An 18,401-nucleotide genomic window follows, 5' to 3' on the forward strand; every position below is an offset into this window, starting at 1 on the left:
GAATGCCGCGGAGAGGTCTAGGAGGTCTGAGGAGAATGAAAATATGGTTGAGCACAGGCGGTGGAGCTTGCTCAGTCCTAAGCTTGAGATGAATCCCACGTCACACAGGATAACATACCCCCCTCCAAGGAGAGGACATACAACTTATCTTGTCCAATGTCATGAATAGGAACCAATCTCATGATACTCTGAACTAACACTGTTGGTACTATAGCAAAGTACACCCTAACTTATACAGTCCATCCCTGGCGAATCTGACTTCTCCTTTGGTGCACTATTCCTCAGCTGAGGGCACAAATTGTTCCTGGCAACTCTAGGCACAGAGGGGTCAACACACAGTGGCTCCATTATAGATCTTATCTCCGAGGGGACCGCTCGGTATCTGTTTGGGTCCATGTCAACTTTGCATCACTGAAAGGGTCGAACTGAGGTACCTTTCCACCCTCAGTGTCCCAAACACCATCCCTCACCCATTGGTCATACGGTAAGGGCAGCGGAATCCTATGGCAATGTGATGCATGCACCCAGTTCTTCCGGCCGGCGACCTTCACTGCAGTTCGAGTGGCCAGGAGGACCTGCTCAGGTCCCTTCCAGTTGGACTCCATTGAAAATTGCGCACAAGGATCCAATCACCAGGCTGGATTTTGTGTCCTGGCCCCTCTGGTATATCTGGCAGAGTGTCCCGAACCTGTTGGTGAATAGAACACAAATTTTCAGTTAACTGGCACAGATAGTCTGTCAACAACGGATACTCAATATTGGAGAACTTGGGAGGGTGCGGGATGCCCCAGACATTTGCCTTGCGTCCATACACAACGTCGTAAGGTGACAATCCTGTTCTAGAATGTGCTGTTCTTGCCGACAAAAGAGCTAATGGTAAAGCATCTGGCTACTGCAACCCTGTTGTCTCCTGAATCTCTGCCAATTTCAGTTTGAGTTTGAGAGTACCATTGTACCTCTTATCCAAACCTGCTGACTGCGGGTGGTTTGCAGCCTGAAACTTCTGTTTTATGTGCAAACCATCGCAAATCTACTGTGACCCTGGAATTAAAGTGACTTCCATTATCACTCCAGATCAAACTGAGCAAGCCGAAGCGATGGAAGAAATCCTTGAGGAGTACAATTGCAGTCACAATGGCTGAATTTTCTTTCGTAGGATAAGCCACAACCCATTTACTGAATGCACAACAACTACAATTACATACTTCAAGTTATTAATCCTATCTAACTTTATGAAATCCATCTGGAGGACCTCAAACGGGAAAGTGGGTGGTGCAAAATTACCAGGAGGGGTAGGAGTGCCTTTTCCTGGATTGTGCATCATGCACACCATGCAATGTTTTACTAAATGTGCAGCTGCCTTGGGGAGGTTGTTATTTTGCCATACAGGGTATAGCAACTTGCAAATACCTTTAGCACTGATATGGGCTGGCCATTGGCCATTGTGACTACAGGAAGGGCATATGCATCTGGCAACATCCATCTCTGCTTTCCTGACTTGTCGATCCAACATCCCTCATCGTTCAATTGTGCTGTACTTTATTGCCATATTGCTAATTACTCCAATGTAGCCTCACTCTGTATTTCCTTCACATTCTCAAAGTGAATCCTCAAACATAGCACCTTCCGGCAGCCACCTAGCGGGACCTGCTATGAATATTATCTTTTCATCCTAGTCCGTGCCGTTTCCTTAGCTGTCTGATCAGTAAAAGAATTCCCTCTACCTACATCATCAGTGATCTTTCAATGGGCACTACACTTAACTTTTGCCACTTCTTAGAGAGTGTCAAAGCAGATAAATGTCTCAGTATAAGGTGTCCGTGCTGGATTCTGACACCATGGGAAGTAAGGAACCCTCTCTCAGCCCAAAGTCACCCAAAATTGTGGGCGACCGGAAGGAATACTGGCTGTCAGTATATATATTGACAACCAGTCCCTGGGCAGACTGATAAGGGACTTGTGATGTCTCTATGACTGTACGCAATGTGGTAATGGCATAAGCTGCAGTTGTTGTAGTGCCATCTGGCAATTTGAAACAAGAGGCATCGACATATAGTTCCCCTTGTGGGTCAGATAAGGGAACACCAGTCAGGTCTACCTGTCCTTTTTTCTCTTCTTCCATCCAGAAGATACAATCATGTTTCTCATTTTCATAGTTTTCAAAAGGGAGGGGTAGTAAAGTGGCTGGGTTCACAGTGGCACATCTTTTGATCGTGATATGCTTAGCGAACAATGATAGTTTGTAACCCGTCGGACGTGCACTGGTGAGGTGCTGTGTCTTTGTCTTATTCAAAAGTGTATCCACAGCAAGGAGACCATGACTGTGAGGTCAGTATCAAGTTCAACTCAAGCCGATTGTCTTAGCAAGACGGCCACAGCCATGACAATCTCTTAGGTAGCTCGGGAGGGCTCTTGCAACAGGGTCAAGATAAAGGGAGAAATAAGCACACGGCTGTTGCTTTTCAATTCAATTCAATTCAAGAAAACTTTATTTCGGTTGGATACAACCATAAAAGCACATATATGATAAAAAAAGAATACAAGTATTCAGCCATTATATTTAAGATAACAATTGGTTACTGGCCAGTTGGTTAAAATGCGTCGACTCAACGGGAAATCAGAATAGGAAAGCAGAGTTAAAAATTTATAAAATTATAAATTAAGTCTAAATTTGATAAAAGAAGGATAAGATTACATATGTACACAGTTCATTCCCGAAATATACATGATTACAAAGATTAGATAGTTAATTTCCTACGTACCTGCCACATTGAGAAAAGGAACTTTGCTACTACAGTAACTATCACAGGACTAGTATCAGTTCTCAATATCCTGTAAAAATCAAGATAGTTCCTGATGCCCAAGTTTTTACATAGCTGGATGACCCACTTCTTCCGAATTGCAGCGTATATTGGACAAAAAAGTACAACATGAAGAGGGGATTCCTTCTCCTTCCTACAACCTGGGCAAAGACAAGGTGGTCCTCCTGCATATAGAGGCAAAGTTCCATATCTAAATTGTAAAAACAGCTTCTTTGATAAAGTAGGTTGTATAACATCTAATTCTGACTCAAAACCATAGTAGGCTTGAATTCAAGAAACTCAAGGGTTAGGCTTGGAGTGTTGGCGGCACAAAGTACTTTTGTGAGGTTATGATCTTTAATTGTCAGAGCAAGTGATTTCTTAGAAATGACTGAGTTAGAAACCTCGGGAGTAGTCCAGAGCTTTTCTAGCCCGATCGCAATAAAAGACTGCCTAACAAATGATAACCAAGAGATCTTATCAGCGCCTAAGGAACCCAAAACCACTTTTAGTTCTTCCTGATAGCTCGCCAGCTTGGGAGTACTCCATAGTACCCCATAGTCTCCTCCAATACATCAAAGGCTGCAAAGCTATAACATCAGCAATAGGACAAATATTTAAATCAAGCCTTAACGGCACAAGAGGCGTATTTTTAGGAAGGGACATAATCTGCCTAATAAAATTGTTTTCCTTATTAATCAATTCATTAGCCGGTGGGTGACCCCAAAGTTCCGCCCCGTAAAGGAACGAAGACCTTGCCTGAATGCTAATAATTTCAAGGGGGGCACTTATTATTTTTACAACACATTTTTTTGTACTTTTAGAATGCCCCCGACAGCCTGCGTAAGTTTTAGATTCGCCATGACTTTTTGCGGGACCCACCCCATTTTGTCATTCAGCGTTAAACACAGGTACTCAAAAATAGAAACCCTATCCAGGGGCATTCCCTCCATCATAGGGTGAGGACAATTGGTAGTATTGGCGTTAAAAACCATATACTTAGTTTTATCAATGTTTACCACCAGGTTCCTTTTTTTGCAGAAAATAGTAAACTGGTTTAGCACCCGCTGCATGCCCATTGGCGATTTAGAAAGCAGCAGAATGTCGTCTGCAAACATAAGTGCAGGAAATCTCTGGGAGGCCAGTTTAGGGGAGTCAATATCTTTAGTGGCCAGTAGTTCATCAATGAGCCCATTAAGAAAAAGGGAAAAAAGGGTGGGGGCAAGAACGCAGCCTTGTCGAACACCCTTTTCAACCGGAAACGGGCCCGTTAGTTGGCCGATCTTGCCATATCGAACTCTGGCGTATGTCCCTTCGTGAAGAAGTTTGAATTGGTAGCTTAGATATGGTGGAGCCCCCATTGATAGCAGTATGTTCCAAAGCTGGTTGCGATCCACCATATCAAATGCAGATTTTAAGTCCACAAAGGTCAAATATAGACTACCCCCATCCAATACAACGTGTTACCAATGCAGGACCTGGAGCCTGAAGAGTTGGTCAATAGTAGAGATTTTGGCCCTGAAGCCCGATTGAAGGGGGGTCAGGATACTATTTTCATCAATCCAATCCTGCAAACGCTGTAGAAGGAGTCGTGCAAAGATTTTCTGGCTCACGTCAATGAGGCTGATAGGCCTATAATTAGACGGTTCGAGTGGAGAACCCTTTTTGTATATGGGAATTATCTCAGCGCCCGTCCAAGTGGATGGTAACGATGAGCCCTGAAGGATAGCATTGAACAGTAAGGACAAGTAAGGTGCCCATACCATCTGCTCATCTTTAAAAAGATCACTAGGGATCCGATCTAACCCTGGCGCTTTATTCTGTTGGAGGGTTTTTAGTGCCCTTTGAACCTCCAGTAGCGTACAGGGCGGAGTACCCCACGTCGGGTCAATGGCCAGTAGGCTAGATGGGGGTTCACTATTCTTGTTCTGAGTAATAGAATAGAGCTCCTTAAAATACTGAGCCCAAGATTCTTCGGGAATGTTTGGGTCGATCGAGGATTTATCCTCCGGTTTCCCGGTGTAAACGAGATTTCAGAAAGTCCTTGAATCTTTTGCGATGAGCGCAGCTCTAATGGCTTGCCATTGTTCAATTTCCCATTCTGATTTTGCGTTGGTTATGATTTTCTTGTATAAATGTCTAGCTTCAGTGACACATGTCTTATGACCTTGTTTGAGGGCTTTAAGGAGGGCATTCTTAGCATCCCTGCAACCCCTAGAAAACCAGGGGTTTTTATCCTCCTCCCTTTTAGGCTTTGTGGATGCTGTTTTATAAAAAGAATCTACTAGGATTTCAATTAATTCCTTGTGAATATCACCAATAACAGCTGCCACATCATTATCTGTAGAGTTTTCGAGTGTGAGGTTTACCCTTTCGAGTTGGGGGAGTATACTATGATACAAGGAGGCCATTTTTTCTTTTGAGTGCTTGAATGTTGCCCAGCGAACTCGCCTCCCACCTTGAACCACTCTTAAATTACCATTTGTGAATGTAGCGTCGTCGTGGTCATCATTCACCAGCTTGAAGTCTAGGTCAATAATAAGGGGATCATGATCGCTCTCCGTGCGCCTAGTTTTATGGAAGTCAAAGATCCAGGCTGGCCAGGAAATAATCAATCACGGAGGCATGTCCCAGTCCCCTGTAGGTCGGTTGTCCTGGGGAATCCCCACAGAATCGCCCAATACATGCTCTTAAAGAGAATGAGTAAGTAAGGGAGGTAAGCTGGAGAACCAGGGGGGTCCAACCTTTGGCACAGTACATACTGAGAGGAGGAATTGACCAGATTTCATCTTCATCCGAAGAAATAGCCACTAAGGGGTTCGTAGTGGCAATTAAAATCACCTCCAATCAAAATGGTAGTATCACCGGGTAAGAGTTTCAATAAAGTGGTTAGGGACTCTAGGGTCTGAGAGATTCCACCATGCCATACAGGCCGCGAGTAGATATTGATCAGTACTAATTTAGGTAGATTCATATGGGCCAAAAGAATACAGATGAGATCGGGGCTGTTTGTATCTATTCTTTTTGCCGAGAGTCCGAGGTGTAGGCCCACCCAAATGCACAAACCTCCTGATGGTCTCCCTTTTGAGCCCTTAATAGCTTGTTCCGCATAGGTCAGCGCTGCCACATCGAACACTCGGTGGCGCTGTACCGGTGAGAGTGCTTGAGCTAACTGGCCCAGTGAGGATCTCTTTAGAAATGCCGGATCCTGGGAGAGACGCCGTTCTGAGACAGCAATCTCTTGTTCCAGGATTGATGATGCCCTCACAATAAATTGGTCCAAGGTCCCAATAACGTGCCCTGTGGTGGTAGTAGGCTTCAAGCCCCTGCGAGCCGCCATGAGCCACAATCAACGATAGCAATCAAGCTGGTAGTACTCACAGTTTGTGGAGGGCAAAAAAGGGTGGGCCCGCTCCGGTCTCCACCGGGCTGTAACGGGCTAGAACGGGCCCGCCCTTGGCCCGGGCTTCGCCCGGTGTGACCCACGCACGATCCCGCGATGCGGGGGCTGAGTCTGCTTAAGAGCACCTCCAGGCGTGAAGATCACAGTAGCCGCGAGGGAGCCTGGGGATTGTAGTCCCCCTCCAAGCTGCAACCGCTCGAGAATGGATGCTGCGGCGGCGGGAGGCAGACAGGCTGCGGCTGTGTACCAGGTAAGGGAAGGCAGTAATCAAAGTCAGCAAAATGCCCCCAAAAAGCACACACGGCCGTTGCTTATCTCCAAATGTTTGTTTTAAAACAGAAAGTGCCCAACCAGCCGCCTCATGGACATATGATACAAATGGCTTGCGATAGTTAGTCATACTAAGCACTGGAGCCGAACAAAGCACACTTTTTAATTGCTCAAAAGACTGCTGACATTCAGGCGTCCAAGGCAGAGGTTCATGTACATCTTTAGTAGTCAAAGCAAGTCGGGGTTTGGTTAGTAGGGAATAATTTGGAATCTACTGGCAACAGTAGGAAATAATGCCAATAAAAGCGCTTACATCTTTTTGAGTTTGAGGAATGGGCATTTTAAAAATAACACTAATATGTTCCAGAGTTAGTTTCCTACCCTCCGTCGATAGTAGGTGACCAAAATAGGTGACCTCCTGTCGACAATATTGAAATTTGGAAAAGGACACTTTATGTCCGTGGTGTGCCAGGTGCAAAAACAATTTGACTGTACTGTCCCTACAACCTTGTTCTGTGTCAGAAGCGATGAGCAAGTCATCAACATACTGTAACAACACATTACCTGTGGGGAGTGACAAAGAATCCAACTGACCTTTCAATGCCTGACTATAAATACTCAGACTTTCTGTATAACCCTGAGGAGCTCGACAGAATCTAAAGCTTCTGTCAGCTAAGGTGAACCCAAACAGATATCTGCTATCAGGATGAATAGGAACACTAAAGAACACATTTTTCAAATCAATGACAAAAAAGAATTTAGCAGAAGAGGGAATCATCATTGTCAGAAGAGTCTTAATTTCAGTAACCCCCGGAAAATGGGGAATCACTATTTTACTAAATTCACGCAAATCAATCACAAAATGAGAAACATCTTCATGATGATCAGAGAAACCTGAGGGTGCTCTTTTAAGTATCAGAAGAATAGGGCTATTGCAAGAGGTTCCATGTTTAAATATCGGCCTAAAAAATATCGATTAAAAAAATATCGATGTCAAAATATTGATTACAAAAATATCGACTCCCTATCCTTAAACAGGTAAGTAGAATAATATTGACTCAAAAAATATCGATGTAAAAAATATAGATAAAAAATATTGACTTTAAAAAATAACATAACTTAAATTAAATTAATTAAATACTATTAATATTATTAACAAAATTAAATACATTTAATATATATTTTAACTAATTATAACAAATAGACTTAATTTAATAAATATAAACACAAAAATGTGTACATATACATATATTTAGTTAAATACATTTTATTAGCTATTACCTTTATTTAATTTATAAACTGTTTTAATTATATCAAAATAAATTAAACACATATATAAATAATTAAAAATTAAATATTCTATATTTAATTAACACATTAAACTATTTCAAAAAAAGAATACATACATTGATTAACAAAATATAAACATTAGTAGTTAAAGCACTGGATAGCGTGGGGGTAAAATTACTATTCCCACTCCAGAGAGTGCAACAGTAGGGAAAGCGTTAGATAGCGGGAGAGTTAAAGTTACTATTCCCACTCCAGTGAGTGCAACAGTAGGGAAAGCCCTGGATAGCAGAGGGGTAACATTTACTATTCCCACTCCAGTGAGTGCAACAGTAGGGAAAGCGTTGGATGGCATAGGGGTAAAAATTATTATTCCCACTCCAGTGAGTGCAACAGTAGGGAAAGCGCTGGATAGCGGAGTGGTAAAAATTATTATTCCCACTCCAATGATTGCAACAGTAGGAAAAGCACTGGATAGTGGAGGTGTAAAATTTACTATTCCCACTCTAGTGAGTGCAACAGTAGGGAAAGCGCTGGATAGAGGAGGGGTAAAAAATTACTATTCCCACTCCAATGAGTGCAACAGTAGGGAAAGCGTTGGATAGTGTAGGGGTAAACATTACTATTCCCACTCCAGTGAGTGCAACAGTAGGGAAAGCACTGGATCTCAAAACAATAAAACAAAACCATCAACGTTTTTATTAAATCGAATTTCCAATATTAACATAATTAATATATAAATTTAAAAATAGTATTATTAACAAAGATAATAAAAATAATTATTTACACATTATTTAACACTATAATATCCACAAGACACACCTAATATTAAATACAGAATTAAATTTAGTAATTACTAATTAATTAATGAAATTTTATGTATTATTATTTATTAATTAATCAATAAACAATTAATTACTTACCACCTTTCACACCACTTAAACATATAAACACCAAAACATACACCTAAAATTAATTACACAATTACCATTAATAATTATTAATTAATTAATGGTAAATAATTTAAAAATATTTAATAATGAATCAATAAAAAATCATTACTTACCACCCTTCACACGATTTACACATATAAACACACACCTAAAATTAATTAAACAATTAACATCATTAATTAATAATTGACTCATTGAAATTACCACAATATTTGTACGACGATATTTATGTCCCACAATATGTCTCAATCGATATTCCTGCTCTGCGCCATTGCAAACATTTGCAATCGTCTCGTCAACCACATCTTTCTCATTCAAATACTGCACAATCTGCAACTAGGCTCCTCTCCTGCCTGCGTTATTTTATATTGAGGGACACAAGGTAAAATGGTACCATCCTTAATGCGTATCGAAACAGGCGATATCTGCATCAATCCCATGTCTGTGTTTCCTGTTGCCCACAAAGTAGGTGACACATCTTTAAACTCAGCAGGAAGGGGCACATCTTTGGACAGGTATTGCTTAGCGAACACCACCTCCGGTCCTATAGTCATATAGACACCTTCTGGAGAATAATAAATTGTGGCATGCACCTTTTCCAATAAATCCAAACCCATCAAATTCTCACCACAATTAGATGTCAACAAAAATGGCAAATCCACAGTGAAAGGACCTATAGTCAATGCAAGAGGTTTTTATATGGGGCTTACACCGGTACACCTGAAAAACCTACCAAAACATTATTATGGCCTGACAGAGCTGCCCCAGGGACCAAAGAGCAAGAAATAGAACTGTTTGTTGCACCTGTATCCACCAAAATGTCCTTAGCTGAGCCATGCAAGTTTGCAGTAACATAAGGACCGCGCTGATCTACAGGTATCAGAACTGATCCCTCACTCTGTCCCTGGCTGTCCTAGCTGTAAGACTTTACTGTCACCTCATCTGTGTCATAATCATCATGATAATACTGTCCACCGAGTCTCATCGAAGTAATTATTATCACAATGACCCTGTGAGTTTGCGGCATTCTGAGCCCTGTCCTGACCAACAGCTCCATGGCCCCATCCACGAGAACCTCATCCTCTCAGGAGTGCTACCTTCTGCAATAACACAGGACACTCGCTATGCCCGTGTCCCTCCTCTTTACAATACCCACACTGATTCTGCCCTACATGCGTAATATTCCTGCTAGTATGTGGAAGCTGCCGGGCAAAACCACCACATCCTCTACCATTCCATTCCATCTAGAAGCCTGCTGCAACAACACCTTCATCTTCAAATCCTTGTGCTTCTTCTCTGTCCTCTACTTATCCTCATTTTCCATGTGCTTATAATACTGTGCCATATTCAAAAAAACAGAAGGAGAAGAGGTGGACCAGGTGCTCTCGGAAATCTGCAATTGAGTTGCAATCTCAGGAAGCAAATTAGAAACAAATCTATTAACAAACAATTGAACACCATCTTCAATTGACAAATCCTGTTCACCTTAATCTAGAAATACACCTTTAAACCGCGTGAAAAAATCAGGCACACTCTCAACTTTAATCTGGCGAGAGGCCGATAACTTGTCTTAATCAACCTTTCTCTGAGGAATACGAGAATGCATATACGTAATGTTATGGCCTGGAAAAGCAAGTATCTCTGCTCTAGGCTTCTCACCTGGCTTCCGGTCCTGATCCCATGAATGTATTTGATCCCGTGTACCACCTAATTCAGCAACATGATCCTGTGTGTGCACTTGTCTCCAAATATCAACCGGAACCAGCAAACCAAAAAACATTTCAATATCCGCAAGCGTCATTACTGTTGAAGAGGATGACTCAGTCAATTCTTTATAATATGCAGTAAGATTTTTCCTAGGGTCTGGTAACTGAGTCTTACGGGACAAAACCTCACTCCTTTTCCTTGCAGTATATACCCACTGTTCTTCGAAATGGGCAGCCTCACCTGGTCTAATATTAGCATTGTGCTGATCCCTTAACTCTGGGATCTCGGGTGACATATAGAGTGAACCTCGCGCATTGGAAACTGAGATACCGTGGTGGGGCTCTTCTCATGCAGCCTACCACTGTAAGCCATCAATGTCGTAACATTATCAAATACCTGACTCAGCACCATATTAGTAACATATACGTGATCCTTAATATCATATAGAACTTTCGGTGCTGCATCATTGAAGCACTGCTCCCAAAGACCGATCAAAGTAGCCGACATGTGCTTAAGGGCATTTTGTTGTACAAAAGGCTCATAATCTTTCATCACATTCCACACATCCTTCACACTGTAAATGGGATTTCCAGCCCACTGGGCAGCTTGATTAGCTACTACCCTTTTCTCTTCATCTCCCACATCAAATCACACTATTTTGTCCAATCTGGCTCCGCAAGGCCACGTACTGATGTTCCACTACTCCGTAATGTCAAGGGATGAAAGAACAAAAGGGGAGTAGTAACAGAAGTAACAGGCACCAACGTCGCTGCTGGCTGCGTCATAGGTGTAAGTGCTGGTGAAAGAGACGTCAAAGCAATAGGAGTTGCAGGAGTACTAACAGTCATAGTTACCGCAGACGGCGAAGAAAAAGAAAAGACAGGAGGTGCCGTGGACCAAGCAGTCCGATCAGTAGTGACAGGAACAGAAACAGTGAAGACAGAAGAACCGGTAGCTGGGCCTGTGAGGGAAGAGCGGAATATATCTTCTCTGGGGCATATGGGGGTGGGTGTCTAATATCCACCAATTCTTCCACAAAAGTATCATTTTCTTCTTGGGCTACATAAGATTTATCAATTTGTAATCGAAAACTCCTATCTTCACGTTTGACCGCTTTATCTTGCTTCTCTCTATCATGTGCTACAGCTTTCTGAGTCAAAGTTTGCATTCACCCCTTCCTGGCCTCTTTCTCTGCTCTCATTCGCCTCTGTTTAGTTTCCTTTTGCTACGTTCAAAGAGAATCAACCATGGACTGTCTACTTCTTTTTTCAAACAATTTCTCCTATGAAAACCTATTTTTTGTTCATCAAAAGTGCCTGTCAATGGCCACTGCAACTCGGCATTGTCCCTCGTATATTTGTGCCATAGCGTACCAAACATAATAGGGCCATGCTTCACATAAATATCATAGTTCGGAGTGCCGTCTGGAGGCGCTAGCTGGCTTTCTTCCAATCGAACATCAGTAGAACAACGACGACAGCCCAAACAAAACAATTTGCTGAGGCCAGGCATTTTCAAAAGAAAACAACTTCACTACTTATGACTCGCAAAGTGTTTGCAAACACTTTTTACCCAAAATTGGTCCTCAGACTGTCTCAAATACAAACGAAAATGGTACCATATTCACAAAGAAGCAAAACAAAACTCACCTGATATATGCAGGTCAAATACATTTATTCTCCACTGCCGACTCTTCGGACCAAAGGGTCAGATCCAAGGGTTTCGCCGTTCATGACCCCAGTCGGGATGACCGCTGTGTGAAGCACCGTCCAGCGAGACAGAAGGGGCAGGGATCCCTGGTCTGTCCAACCAACCCGACGGTAGCCTCAATGTCCCCACCAGTCCTCAGGAGGGGATGGGCCACTTGCCCAATGGGGTCACTGTTCTGGCGCCAACTGAAGGAAGTGACGCGACTAGGGTCACCCGGGTCACTCGCGACCACCTCTCAGCCTTCCATACAAATGAAGAGTCGTCAGACAGTGGAGGAAACAAACCAAGCTTATGTTTATTCAGATACACTCGAGTGGAGCCCCGTCTGCCCAGTCGCTTAGGGGTGTTGCAGAGAGGACTGAATTCAGAAGGCATAGTGATACATTATGTACATTTCGGGAACCAAGGGAGACCCACCCATAATGGAAATTTCCAAGCAGGTACAGCTAACACAAAGAGGTACAGTAGAATTGGTTTAGATTCTGAGCCCGGGCACACAGTATCTTCTACTCAAGGTCATTCTGTCCGTGCCTGCCGCTAGACTGGTGGTAGAAGACCTCTATCTAGTGGGAAAGGTATGCACTCATAGGACAGTGTATTCATTAGCAGGACAAGGCTTAACCTTGGAAAAATTTAACTTTCCACAGTCTGTCCGGCAAGGAGACAATAGGCAGCTAATGGCATGATTCAAAATGGCGGCTAAACACAAAATGGTTCAGCAAATGCTAACTTACATGGAACAATGCACGAACAACATAGCAAAAACATATTCACTTCATCATAAGTTTCCCAATTACAAGTGGAGGTTCTGGCTGAAATCTGTTGCAGGGGACCGTGACCGTCCAACAAGAGGTGACCAGAGTAAGCACAGTTTTAAAAAAAGGCTTCAAGAGCCTTCCAGGTAGTTATAGGTCACTCATGAAAAATCTTCCACTAAGTATCAATTATAAAACATGGTTGCTTAACCAACGGTTTTACGATGAGGCCATTGAAAGGGAGGTGCACATCATACTGATGCACAGCCAATGCATAATCTACAATCTATCCACAAATCTTCCAGTACTGCCAGACTTTGGGGGACCAAAACCACTGCTGCTCATCTGAGGAAAAGAAAGGAGTAGCGGAATGCCTGAGCCCAAAAGTGTGCAGTGAAGACTACTACTGGGTGTAAGCCCAAAAATGTGCAGTGAAGACTACTACTGAATATTGCCCAGGAGTTCACTGTTGTAACTCACCGCATGAGACCCCCTATCATCAACTAAGAATGAGTAACAGAAGGGCCAAAGACATGAATAAGTGACACGAAAGATGTGTTTGATGCACGTTTTGAAACTTTAAGATCGATGGTCTTCTCATCCTGTGCCAAGTCCACCCTCCTACGGCACATGATGTCAGATGGAAAAAAAAGGATGACTGTCACAGCAGAGGGTGAGCGGAGAAATCTGCAGAGGAGAGACATAGCACTGTGTCACTCCCCTGATGACTCCTACACAGCTAGGTGCCTCGCCTGGACAATGAGCACCAAGGTTCCTTATGAGCACAGTACCAGAGAACAAGTCCTGGTACCAGCACTCAACCCCCAGAGAATGTCCTTTGAACAACTGCTCACTACTGACGCTCAGAACCCATTCATTACAACTTTGAGAATGTAAGATGCAATTTTAAGGCTGACACGTATGCGACCAAGAGATATTTGGGAACCTTTTCAAGATTATATGACATCGAAAATAGTCTTGGACACGAGTCTTCCAGCTTTGATGGGTACTTCGCCATCCTAGTTGGTTTGTTGGATAGCTACATCGACTTTAACCATTCATAATAGGTTTGTTGGTATTAATTAATTAGGATTGGGTTGATGTCATGCAGATATGCTTATGGCACTCAATTACTTGTCACTGTGGCACGTATTAACGCAGTGAGATATGTTTAGTGTAACCCTTTAAGTCGAAGGTCAACTCACGTAATATGTATTATTTTATTTTTCTCTTTTATTTTTTGTTGTTATCTGCTGTACAAAAACTGAACAAAAAGATCATAAAATAAAGATTCTGTTTAAAAAAATCTTATATCGTGTCACAAATGATATCACCTATATAGGCTGGTATTTTTTACATTGTGAGTAGAGTGAAGATTCTACGTGATTTGCATGAGTGATTCATGGAATACCAGATCTCTACTTAATAACAAAGAAATGGATATAAAATGTTTTGCTTTCCTCAATATCACGAGTAATTTAATGACAGGCTCAGAACTATGTTCTTTATTTTTATTGTTTATTACTTTTTTCGCTTATTGCAATCGTATTGCTCTTGACTTTCTCAGAATGAGACTTAATGCATTGCTTGTTTTGTTCTCAATGACGTTTTCTCGTGGTGCTGATTAGCATTTCTAAAACATCAGGCATTTCAAGTCCCACGCCTAGTTACACTGAGATTTTTAAACTTGAAGACAATATTTTTGTTCTCAGACCATTTAAGGAAACTATTCATGTTTCTGCCTGTTCATTTTCAGCAGTACTTAGCGAAATGCATACCAAACAAATGAATGGATATTTTGTCAGAGCCATTTACAGAGAGGAATATGCATTCATTATCTTTGAACCGTGGAATCCAAACCTTATTTCACCCTCTGTATACAAACCAATCTCTCACAAAAATCAAAAAGTATTTTTAGTGCAATTAAATAGTTACACGTCTGGAGCACGGTGTTACTGGTCAAAGAAAAAACAGGATAATAACCTTCCACATATAAACATCATTACTTCAGCTAAGAACACATAAAATAGATATTTTACAGTAGTTCGTCCAAAACCAGTGACCCAGGGCATTTAGCTGAAACTAAATGCCTCTTTTAAAATATTTTACACACACCATGTGTTTTCTCTTCTATGAAGCTCTGCTTCTAGAGGACAGGGCTGCCTTTTCTATGTGGTAAGCAATAGCGCCACTATGGGTAACAAGGATATGGAAATTGCTACCCCATACAGGGGATTAAATGTGATACTGGCACGCTGTGCCTTTTTCCTTCCAGCCACTCTAATAACCTTATCAGACATGGTGTCCTGGTGCATGCCACATGCTGATGGTGCCCACATGATATTGGCTATAAGGCCCAGGTCTGTGGTGGTGCATACCCTCACTAGGTCCCTCCCAGCACAGACCAAAACCAGGCACAAAATAACAAAAAACAGAACAGGCTAGAACTTGGAGTTTTCTTCTTTCACTTCAAACATTCACTGTCCCCCTTTGCAAGGTGGGCATGCACACCACACCAGAGGATGCAGTGTGTAACTGCAATGTTCATAAGGGGGAATCTCTCAGCGTCTCTCTGTGCAGTCTCCCTAAGGGTGACTTACTCTCTAGCTCCAAGAGGCCAGTTTATTAAGGTAATCTTTGGTCGAAAATATTCTTTTATGACCAAATGTACCTTTTTATTTAACATCAGAGGAATACAAATACCCAGCATCATTCTTGTTCTCTGTATTGGATTATTCAGAATTCAATTTTCAGCCTTGAAAAGATCCAGGCCTGCATGCTTTTTAAGGGGCGAAACACGTATTTACTTAAATAATTGTGTATTCTATGGCCTCTGCATGTCTTGAACTAACTCTTTCTGCATGAATGATACTTGGTGTTTGCATTTTTCCCATGTTGAATGCTAATTATATTTTGGAATTAAATATCTTACCCAATTAACAATGGGTATACATTATGACACCGACTACATTCAACCAATAGTTAAGATTGAGTATTAGGTGGTAGCCTAGGATTTCATGCCCTTCCTTTATTTACCTTTTAATCTGCCTTTGCAGGAATCCACCAAGGGATTCCTGGCAAGCACAATCCCATTTCATAGATGGTACAATACAACTGTAAATCCCACTCAAAGTGTTGGAAAGGAGACATTTCAAGGTGGGGTTTGCCTTGGAATTGTGATAACCTCCCACGAACTCATATATTTGTATTTTTACCAAACCTCTTTATACACTGCAAATTGTCAGATATCGGTCCTGGAGGGCTGAATTCATGCCAGATTTTTAGCATATCCCCATTTACATAAATGATGTTGTCTTAAAAACCTGGCATGGATCTGGCTCTCCAGGACTGACTTTAGAGAATCCTGTTTTAGGGTGAAGTAGCGCAAAATCCACTTTTCATTGTAGGGGTGCATTATAAAGACATGCGTAGACTACATCCGCATATACCCTTTTGTCATGTTGACCTAAGTGTTAGGATCTTGTAATGTAATAACATGAATGTGATGTGTGTAGGCCAAAATGTAGAATTCGGTAGAAAATCAAATGTAACCATCAGAAAACACTAGCAGGAAACACTTGTGTTGTGCAACTGACAATCATTTCATTATTGAATGTGCTTATTAATCGCATCATTTTTATGTAAATTCAAATATTAACCGTATATGTCTCAATTTCTATATAACTGTGTAAAGTCCTTGTTCTTTTCTCTTATGTTAGCTGAATTTTGCAGGCCTGAAATGCATCCTCCTTGGAAATTCTTGCCTTAGAGATTAATAGCTGAATTAAATGTGCATGTTAGATTCTATTGTTTCTCACGTTTATATTGCAGGTGGAAGAAGCACCCTTGTTAGTAAGAATAATATCTTTGATAAGAGGATACATTGGGAGATAACTCCCATAAGGAGAATTGTTGTATTTTCTCACCGGAGAGGGTCTGGGAATCAAGGTCACCGTGCTACTGATTGGGAGTAATCGTCATCCCGTGGAACACCACCTATGAGAGTGGAGAGAGAGCATCTTAGAACAAGCTCTGTCTCAGTAGCTTCATGCCGATCCTGCCCCGCAGACTGCTTGATTAGGGATGTCACACTAGTGCTAGTGTAGGGACAGATTAATGCTTTATTTTTATAAACCTTCAATGCAGGGGAATCTTGACTCTTGTTCTTTAATATTTTTCATCTTGATTCTTGAGTTAATCATCTTGTGTATGCTGCACTGCCTTAACCTCATTCATAGATTTGACTTTGTATTAGGTCCAATGTAGTTCTACACCCTCATCTTCCGGTGTCTGCATGTCCAGCTGTTTTTGCTTTTGTAATAAATCAACTAACCTTATTTAGTAGTCTGTGATTCTTAATGACCCTAAAGAACTGCAATTGAATTGTTCAACATTGTTAACGATTTCTCTCCCTTCTACGCTCTCATGCTGAGAAAAAGTAGCATTGACTCGAGGTTCTAGAGCAGGTCTAGAACATGTTTTCCAGCTCCTTCAAGGGGAAGGTCTTTCACCATGGGGAACCGTATTTTCCAAGCGGAAAAAATGTTTTTTTTCATAAGCAATAATATCTGCCCATCTGCCCTGTGTGGGTGTAGTTGATATGGAGAACTCCCCACAGTGGCAAAAGGGAAACCACTGGAACATTCACAGGATTTCCCAAGTATACACAAGGAAACCTGGCGCCAGCACAGCTGTCCAGGCATTCTACAACCAATGTTTGTAAATCAAATAAAGTATGAAAAATACATTGAGGAGGCAGCGGGAGTCTCTGTCCTTATTTGTCCTACCTTTTTTGGGATTGGATTCCAACTGGTGCTAGATAGTGCACAGTTAATGCACCTTGCAAGACCATATTTGCCCCTGTGTTTGTATAGGTAATAATGTGCACACATACAAGTTATTTCCTAATTTTCCTGTAACTGAGCAATGAAGGGACACTGCCATGCCATTCTTCAGGTACAAAGTGCGGGCATACACAATGAGTTTTAGAGAAGTGAGCAACATGTGGTTATTTGAGCAATATGGAAGTGCCCCTGGTGTGCAAAAAAATAGCACAGATATCTGGTTCACCACTGTTCATGCTTTTTCCACTCCTAGCATTAGTGTAAAGTAGTCAATGGTATAGATCTCTTTGTCAGTGGCTGCACTTTATCACCATAGATGCGGCCAAAATGTCAATTTCATGATAAAGAATATACACCCACTTTGCAGAGGGTGTGCACTCAGCAATGCATCTTCCCTCACTTTATAATGGCATGCTGTCATGTGAATAAGCGAATCCCCCTTGCCAATGCTTATTTCAGTATTACCTAATCATGTGAATGAACAAAGAAACACTGAGGCACACCCATAATCTCAGGATTTTTAAAACAGGTCTCTTTTAATATCAACGGAATGGTGAGAAGCCAGTCTTTCCGGAGCATGATCATCTCTCTCTCTCTCATTACATAAAATGTGAACTAATTGCTAAAATATGAGTATTGTTAAATCATACTATAAAGGAGTTTGAGAGGCA

This window comes from Lissotriton vulgaris, chromosome 5 (assembly GCF_964263255.1).
Source record: "Lissotriton vulgaris chromosome 5, aLisVul1.2, whole genome shotgun sequence".
Taxonomy (NCBI): Eukaryota; Metazoa; Chordata; class Amphibia; order Caudata; family Salamandridae; genus Lissotriton; species Lissotriton vulgaris.